This window comes from Mytilus galloprovincialis, chromosome 7 (genome assembly GCF_965363235.1).
Source record: "Mytilus galloprovincialis chromosome 7, xbMytGall1.hap1.1, whole genome shotgun sequence".
NCBI lineage: Eukaryota > Metazoa > Mollusca > Bivalvia > Mytilida > Mytilidae > Mytilus > Mytilus galloprovincialis.
This window is the reverse complement of record NC_134844.1, coordinates 9,060,620-9,069,114: the sequence shown is the minus strand read 5'-3', so window position 1 is coordinate 9,069,114 and position 8,495 is coordinate 9,060,620. Positions and strand designations below refer to the sequence as shown.

Below are 8,495 nucleotides of genomic sequence, written 5' to 3'. Positions count from 1 at the left end.
TGTTGCAAAACATAATAAATATGAATGACGGCAACATGTACATTCGGCCATACACGAGTACAAGTTAGTTTAAGACTTTAGACTAGAGAATATTACTCTTAAACACCAATGTCATTAGTTTCCTTATACGTGGTAGGTGTAATTTCAATTACCTTACTCGCCTGAGACGTAATAAATGTACAATTAAAAACTCTTTGTATTTATAACTTGTAGTGGGGTGCAATGACAATTATTCAAGATGATGGAAATTTCACTGGATTGTGTTTTGATATACTTAACGAGATAGCAAGACGGCTTAATTTTACGTAAGTACATGTCCATGTTATATTTGATTTCTATCATGACATATGTTGTTCATCTTTTTACATCATTACTTCTGCACATAGGGAAGATTTCAAGTTTTCAAAAGAAGAACAAACAAGTAGCACAATAATTTAAATAGGTTTCAACTATATTACAAATCAAAAAAGTCAATATTTAATCAAATATACTAAGTTCAATAAACGCTCGATTTCGTGTATCACAGTGTAACAGCAGAAAAAATATCAAAACTGGATATCGAACGTGAGGGTTTGAACTATAATGCATCTTACTCGTGTAATCAAGTTCACCTTGCGGTTAAATTTGTTAACGAGTTGGTCTTCAATCACTAGCCTATGTTAACAAAAGGATCTATGACAATTTCTCATCCATACACTTTAAACTATTCTAGAAAACATAGACATGAAAATTTGTGTCGTAATTATCACAACAATAATTTTTTTCACTAGATATTCAGTTATTATACCCCCAGATGGTGTATTTGGTGCAGAACTGCCGAATGGAACTTGGACAGGAATGGTTGGCATGATTCAAAATAAGGTTTGTCAATTATCAAATGTATTCAAACAATTTTACTTGATTTATCTTTATCCAATACAAATTTAACTTACAAAGTAAAAGTTTGTCAATTACTGGTATTGGAATCGAATGGATCATTGTTGAAATGTTTACAAACACATTGCAGTCGTTTAAATTCTAGTTTTTTAGTCCTTACAATATAGTTGTCTAACTAGCAAATATACCACATTTCCTTATTTCTACATTACATTTCTTCGTAAAAGTAGACTACCTAATACAATAAAAGTATTGAACTACTAGTATATATTATAATATCTGATTATATTATATAGTTTTAACTTATGGTCATCGCCAAATTCATGTGGTGATAGTGAAAATGTTTTGTTTATAACCTTCATAGTGGACATATATAATCAACATTAATTATTTGGATTATTCTTTATTTTATTTTCAGCAAGCTGATCTAGTGGTTTCCTCACTAACAATCAATCCTGATCGAGAGAAGGTTATTGATTTTACTTATCCATTTCTGTTTGACCATGTGACAGTAGTATATGCCAAGCCAGGGGAGCGCAAATGGCGGACACTTATAAAACCGTTCGAGACGAGTGTATTAGTAATGATTGGAGTGTCTCTTATAGCTATATCATTTATATACTGTCTACAAGAAACATGGAACCCCATATATTATACAGTATCTAAAAGACAATCCCCAAGCCTGTACCATTCTTTCTGGTACATGTATGGAGCTCTGTTATCACAAGGTAATGCAGAAATATTTTCTTTGATAATGAAATTATATCAATTTCTAACTTTAATGTTGAGTGACACGGCGGTCCAAAGGTTAACGTGCTTCTGCACCAAATAACAAGACGGAAGTCAACGTACTAAGGCAGTTTTCTTCGAACCGACTTAAATCAATCTGGTATGCTAATAAATAGCAATAAGGAAATTTAAAGTTTTTTCTTTTACACGCCAGTTGGTAATGTCGCCGTGAACATTAGTACTTCATAGCACACTGTCGCTATAAAAATGAATAACAAAATATTGTAGATAAGACGTTCGTGTACACCTATTTTGAAAGGTCAACCTATGAAATAATAATTATAAAAACGGTTCGATTATACAAGTAAAACAACACACTTTTATTGGTGCTGATTATTAATTCCATATTGAATTACTTCTGTTTCATATCTTAGTTTGATCCTTATATGGGTATAGTTAAAATAAACAACTTTAATCACCTTATATATAACTGAATAAAGCTTTTTTCATGTACATGCGTTTTGAAATAATTGTAAAGACGACATTGTGTTTAATGCGATATATATTTCATAACATTATGGAATCACTTTAATTGTACAAGATACATAATATATTCATTCACTGTACTATTTGGCTAGGTGGAGAACCTCTGCCGGTATCTCTGGCTGGCAGGACTCTTGTTAGTGGTTGGTGGATTTTTTGTATTGTATCCATAGCTGTATACAGTGGAAATCTTACTGCATCATTAGCAGTACATAAAACCAAACTTCCTTTTACCTCGCTAGAGGAAATGGTTGAGCAAAAAGAGTTTAAATGGGGAACCTTAGGCAGTAGTGCTTTTCAGACAGTTTTCAAGGTTAGTTAAAGATAACCAAATCTTTTGCATACGCAATCCGTATTTTTTTTTTTGAATAGTATGTAAGTTAATAAGCTGGTTTATAAATTAAACATATTTATTGATAGGGGATTTGGAAACAAGTTATTGCAACTTATATTAATCCTTTCCACTTTGCGGGTGCGAGTGCTACCTTGTAGCGGCATTAGCCTACTTTTTTCAAAATCTGCAAGGGTGTCTTTGACGTGCAAGAGATCTGGCTCTCTCTTAACATGTGTCAGCCATTTATTGCCCCTTCCGATGGACTGTCATCGTTTCCCAAGACCATACTCGCAAATGGTGTCGAGTGAGAGCCGACAATTCAGTCCCTGGAATTTTAAATTGGTTTACTGTCAATATAAAATTTGGTAAACGATGATCAAAGAATATTTCAATCTTTTATACTGGATCTCTAACCTTCACAAAGATCTTCATAAAGAACAATTACAAATGTATAGTCTTATATAGTTTCTAATACGTCTTTTTTAATATCGTGCCATTATTCTGTCTACAGTACAATATATAAAAAAAATCTATGGCACAAATACTTAATCAGCATCATAATAATTTGCAGTAAAAAAAATAACTTTGTTTTTTATTAGGCTTTTCACTTTTATTCCCATGCTCCATGCAAAGATCAAATACATCGTCTCCTGATGTATATATTTCCTACAAAAAGAAAAATCTAAGATTCAAAATCTTGTTTTACATCTTGAAAAAAATAACTCTGTGAAGAATCGCTAGGATTCCGAAAACACATTCTCCGAAGTTGATATAGTCATATTGCTGGATGGTTAGATCTACAACACAGTTGTTGAGTTTGAACGATTAATATTTCAACCGAAATTTGTTATCCCATTGGTACTACGTGTGCTGTTGAACTGACAAACGTTCCTACTATTCGTTCGAAGTAGAAATAACATAAACCATTCTCTACTACAAAAAAAAAATTTTTTCACCAATAACCCATGTATCAGCAAATGCTGCCTCGAAAGTTTATGACAAACATCTTATTTCATTTAACATTACTCTTGTTTTACAGGAATCTACAGTTCCTACATATGCTGCCATATGGAATGGCATTGTAGAATTCAACAAAAGCGATCCTAGTGTTCTGTCTAAGTCAGGCGAAGAACATCTGCAAAAGTTATACAACGGAAACTATGCCTTTATCATGGCTAAGCAGTACATCGACTTTGAAACAGCAGGTCATTGTAATCTTGTACTTTTGAACGAACATATGGCTCGTAACGAAGTTGCTTTTGCGTTGGCAAACAATTCCCCATTCGTCAGGATATTGTCTAATGCGTAAGTATTTACATATGCAATGTGAAATGGTTTACTTTTACAAATTGTGATGGAAAGTTGTCTCATTGGCACTCATACCACATCTTCTTATATCTAGCTTTTTATATCTGTTTGTTTTGTTCATGCATCGTTATCAATATAATGGAATTTTATGCGACTTTCATACAAGTGAGATGTTTAGTCCACCATTTTCTACTGAGGAAAATGCCTGTACCTAGTCGGGAATATGACAGTTGTTGTTCATTCGTTTGATGTGTTTGAGCTTTTGATTTTGCCATTTGATTAGGAACTTACAATTTTGATTTTTTCTCAGAGTTCAGTATGTTTGTGACTTTACTGTTTCCTTTTGCAGAAGGCACCAGCATGTATGCATCATAAATGTGTCTTTATAATCCACATTTAATAGTGTGACATGTAAAAGTTAAAAATATAGTACTTTAATTCAACTGTGGAAACATTGCATTATTTAATAAAATCAATATACCTAATCGCATTGATGCATCGGTCCAACATAGTTTTTATGTTGTTTTCTCATCTTTAAACATGCATTGCAATATACTTTTTTTCTACCGTTAGTAACATTTATGACGAACAGAACACCTTGCTCTTACAATTATCATTTTATTTTTTATAAATGAAATTTTAGCGGCGCTCAAAATATTTAAAAAAAGGTCGTATAATTTAGCTAATAGTAATACGTCTACTGGTACTAGTATCCTTATGAAAATAAGAAGATGTGGTAAGTAAGAATGTGACAGCCCTCCATCAAAGTCTCCATGTGTACAACACTGAGCCTTGGGTCGCAACGAACAGTAAGGTATAAAGGATCCTAAAATGACTAGTGTAATACAAATTAAACAGGAAAACTAACGGTATAATCCACATAAAAATGAGAAACGATAACCACGTATGAACAACATTAACAAGAGACAACCACTGAACAACCGGCAGGTATGGGGCGAATAACATTGCAATGTAATGCATTAAATTACACAATACATTTATAAATGTTTTTATTAGGCGAAAAAAAAACATTGTGAAAAAAAAACAACATGAAGTTATCAAAGTTTCTGGCAAATGAAATAAATGTTCTGTATAGATAATAAATGCAAGTAAGAAGTAAAAAGTATATTAAAATTCTATTACATTTTAACATCATAAGGGTTTCAATGTATACATCCTTTCTAAAAAGAAATTATAGAGATGAAGTTAACATTTATTTTAACTAATGTTAACCATTGTTAGCTTCACTTTTATAAATATACATTTGTTTTATTAATTTCAATCAAACAAATTTACTGACTCAGAATTTATTTCCGAATTAGATAACAAAAAAGAGCGTAATGTATGACCAAGTGTAAAACAAACTAATTAGTGTTATATGACAATATAAAAAAGAAGATGTGGTATGATTGCCAATGAGACAACTATCCACAAAAGACCAAAATGACACAGACATTAACAACTATAGGTCACCATACGGCCTTCAACAATGAGCAAAACCCATACCGCAAAGTCAGCTATAAAAGGCCCCGATAAGACAATGTAAAACAATTCAAACGAGAAAACTAACGGCTTTATTTATGTTTAAAAAAAATGAACGAAAATCAAATATGTCATAAACAAACGACAACCACTGATTTACAGGCTCCTGAATGTTAATATTCTGTTATTTAATCATGACAAGGTATTCATTTGTGTTTTTACAACATTAAAACACTTTTACTAAGTTTAGTCCTGGTATCTATGATAAGTTTATTTTACTGTAATATTTTTCAAATAAAAAAATAAATTTCCAAATGATTATGTTCTTAATTAATCAAGAAATCTTAAATTCTGCTTTAGCAAATCTCCAACAATCTGTTTAAGATATATAGTATATAGAAAAGTAATTTTATGTAATGCAATGTAATGCATGACATTACACATCATTTTTCTTAAGTAATGCATTAGATTACAATTACATGTAAAGCAAAATTGCTGCATTACACATTACATGCAATTACTTGGGAAAATGTAATGCATTGCCATGCATTATAATTACAAATTTGCATAACACCATGCTTGACAACTGGTTACTCAAGTATTGCACAATTATGCACATTGTCCAAGATGTATTTTATTATTTTTGTTAAAAGAAACCTACTAAGCATGCCATTTATGTTTGGAACAATGTAAATATGTAAAAGAAGGGCGCACAATATAATATTGACTAATTTTCTACGGGTACAGATCGACGTGACGTAAACAAAAATTACATAAATAAACAAGTCCACGTGTTCTGTTCTGAGAGCACTCGTAATGAAGACTAGTTCAAAGCAAATACCAATATGAATCGATTAATAGATTTTAAATGCATCACCAGCTTTGCTTTAAAGTAAACAGAGAGGAAAAGCTCAACCATTGTAATTACGAATTATATCAGTATCCTTTTGAAGTAAAGTCGAATCGGACTGATAATAGATATAATTTTATCTATATAAATAGTTATCAAAGGTACCAGGATTATAATTTAGTACGCAAGACGCGCGTTTCGTCTACATAAGACTCATCAGTGACGTTCATATCAAAATATTTATAAAGCCAAACAAGTACAAAGTTGAAGAACATTGAGGATCCAAAATTCAAAAAAGTTATGCCAAATACGGCTAAGGTAATATGCCTGGGATAAGAAAATCCTTAGTTTTTTGAAAAATTTAAAATCTTGTAAACAGGAAATTTATAAAAATGACCACATTAAACGTCCACATACATGTATCCTACTATGTGAGTTTAATTTTTAATGAAGACATGTTTTCGTTTCTCCTTTTTAGGATTCTCTCTTTACATGAATATGGGTTGATCAATAAATGGAAAGATTACAGATGGCCTCAGAAGTTTTGTGATGATCAGAAAAAAACTTCTGTAGACAATATATCAGTAGAAGATATACAGAGCGCTTTCTATCTGATAGGGATCGGCATTTGTCTTTCTTGTATATCTCTGTTATGTGAACAAATTATACGTTTCAAAGAACAAAGAAACAAAACAAATAACATCTGCAAATAACAAATTACGGATGAATTTGTCAGATGTAATAACATGAACTTATCTATGAAGATGTGTTAGGATCGCAAAAAAACTATCAACCATAGACCAATGATATAAGCGTTTGATACTCAATTTAAGAATTTGGTTTAACACTCTTCAATCGTTTCAAACTTCTTAGATAAGTATATGAAAACTTTTAAGTACACGGCAAACTGACAAACTGCAACAACAGTAAAAGTATACGACCAAGGATTAAACAACAATGTTCTTCGCATAACATAGACAACTAAAAGCTAAGCAACTTAAGAACGATTTGCAGATATGGCTCAAAATATTACACTGTTCGTGTTGCGAAATGTACATACCTACATGTTGTGTAGTTGTTTTCGTTGAATGAAGTGGTTCATAAGTGTTCTCACTGAACTAGTATATATTTGTTTAGGGGCCAGCTGAAGGACGCCTCCGGGTACGGGAACTTCTCGCTTCATTGAAGACCTGTTGGTGACCTTCTGCTGTTTTTTTTTCTATGGTCGGGTTGTTGTCTCTTTGGCACATTCCCCATTTCCATTCTCAATTTGATCGTTTCTAGTTTTGTAAATCAGACTGTTTGTTTTCCTGTTTAAGTGGTTTTCTACTTGTTTTTTTCTGTGGCCCTGTTAGCAAAGGATTTTTGTTGAAGGCCGTGTTTTGACCTATAACAGTGTACTTTTACAATTGTGACTTTGATTGACAGTTTAATATCTCATTGCCACTTATACCTCATCTTCTCACCTATCAATATTATTGTTAAATACTTTGAGGGCATTAAATCTGTCGATATTTTTATTTTGGCATTTCCACGTTTTTTCTTTGACAGTTAAGGACGTTTTTACACTAAATCCTTTGGATTCTTGATTTGACCAATTTATATTTTTGTCTAGGACACATGATGTTTTGTAACTTGGCTTTGAACTAGCTGTTAGCATTCACATATGTGAACTTTGTGTATCTTTTGTTGTTATGGATGAATAAAAACCCTGCCACGTCTATTCTATGTTATTCTTAGATGGGTTCGTGCTTTGTATCGATCTGTTCAGTTAAGCGCTTTTAAACAGAGTTTGATCGTTCGGTCTTTTGTTGTGCTGTAACACCACTTTCCCAGGTTAGAAGCATGATTGAGCGCACACAAACAGGTTTTATCTCGCCCCAGCGTAACGTGTCCATCCCAAGTCAAAGATTAAGTTTTTGTTGTTCATTGGTATAAATGAGGCCAGTGGTTTCCCAAATTGAATTGTTTTCATAATCAGAGCAACAAACTTCCTTTCTAATACCGGTACTGAAATATGTTTAGATATACAGAAATGTCTTCAGTTCAATACTTCAAAATGCGTCCATCTAGTTTGTATAGCGGTTTTTTTTTAATTTATTTTATTCAACTTGACTCTATATAGAAGGAAGATTAAGTAGTTCTTGCTTCACATATCAAATTATTTTATTGTAAGTAGGTTTAAATTTAAGCTGAAACATCAAACTGGCTTTTATGGTAAATAAAGTGACAACTGACATAGACTTCATATACTGGAGTGTGCCCTTACGCTGAATCTACTACAACAAAGTTATGAGGAAAAAAGATTAAAAATGACACTCCTAAGTTTTACAAACACCATCAAGAATGTGTTGATTTTTACGCTATGTCTAA

At 32.1% G+C, this 8,495-nt stretch overlaps 1 long non-coding RNA gene across 1 annotated transcript; it reads left to right on the top strand.

Moving 5' to 3' along the window:
• Positions 1-1,507: 1,507 nt before the first annotated feature.
• Positions 1,508-6,793, top strand: LOC143084382 (uncharacterized). Its single transcript, XR_012981043.1, has 4 exons — positions 1,508-1,604; positions 2,244-2,461; positions 3,522-3,787; positions 6,601-6,793. It is a non-coding gene; the product is annotated as an uncharacterized LOC143084382 (long non-coding RNA).
• Positions 6,794-8,495: the final 1,702 nt, after the last annotated feature.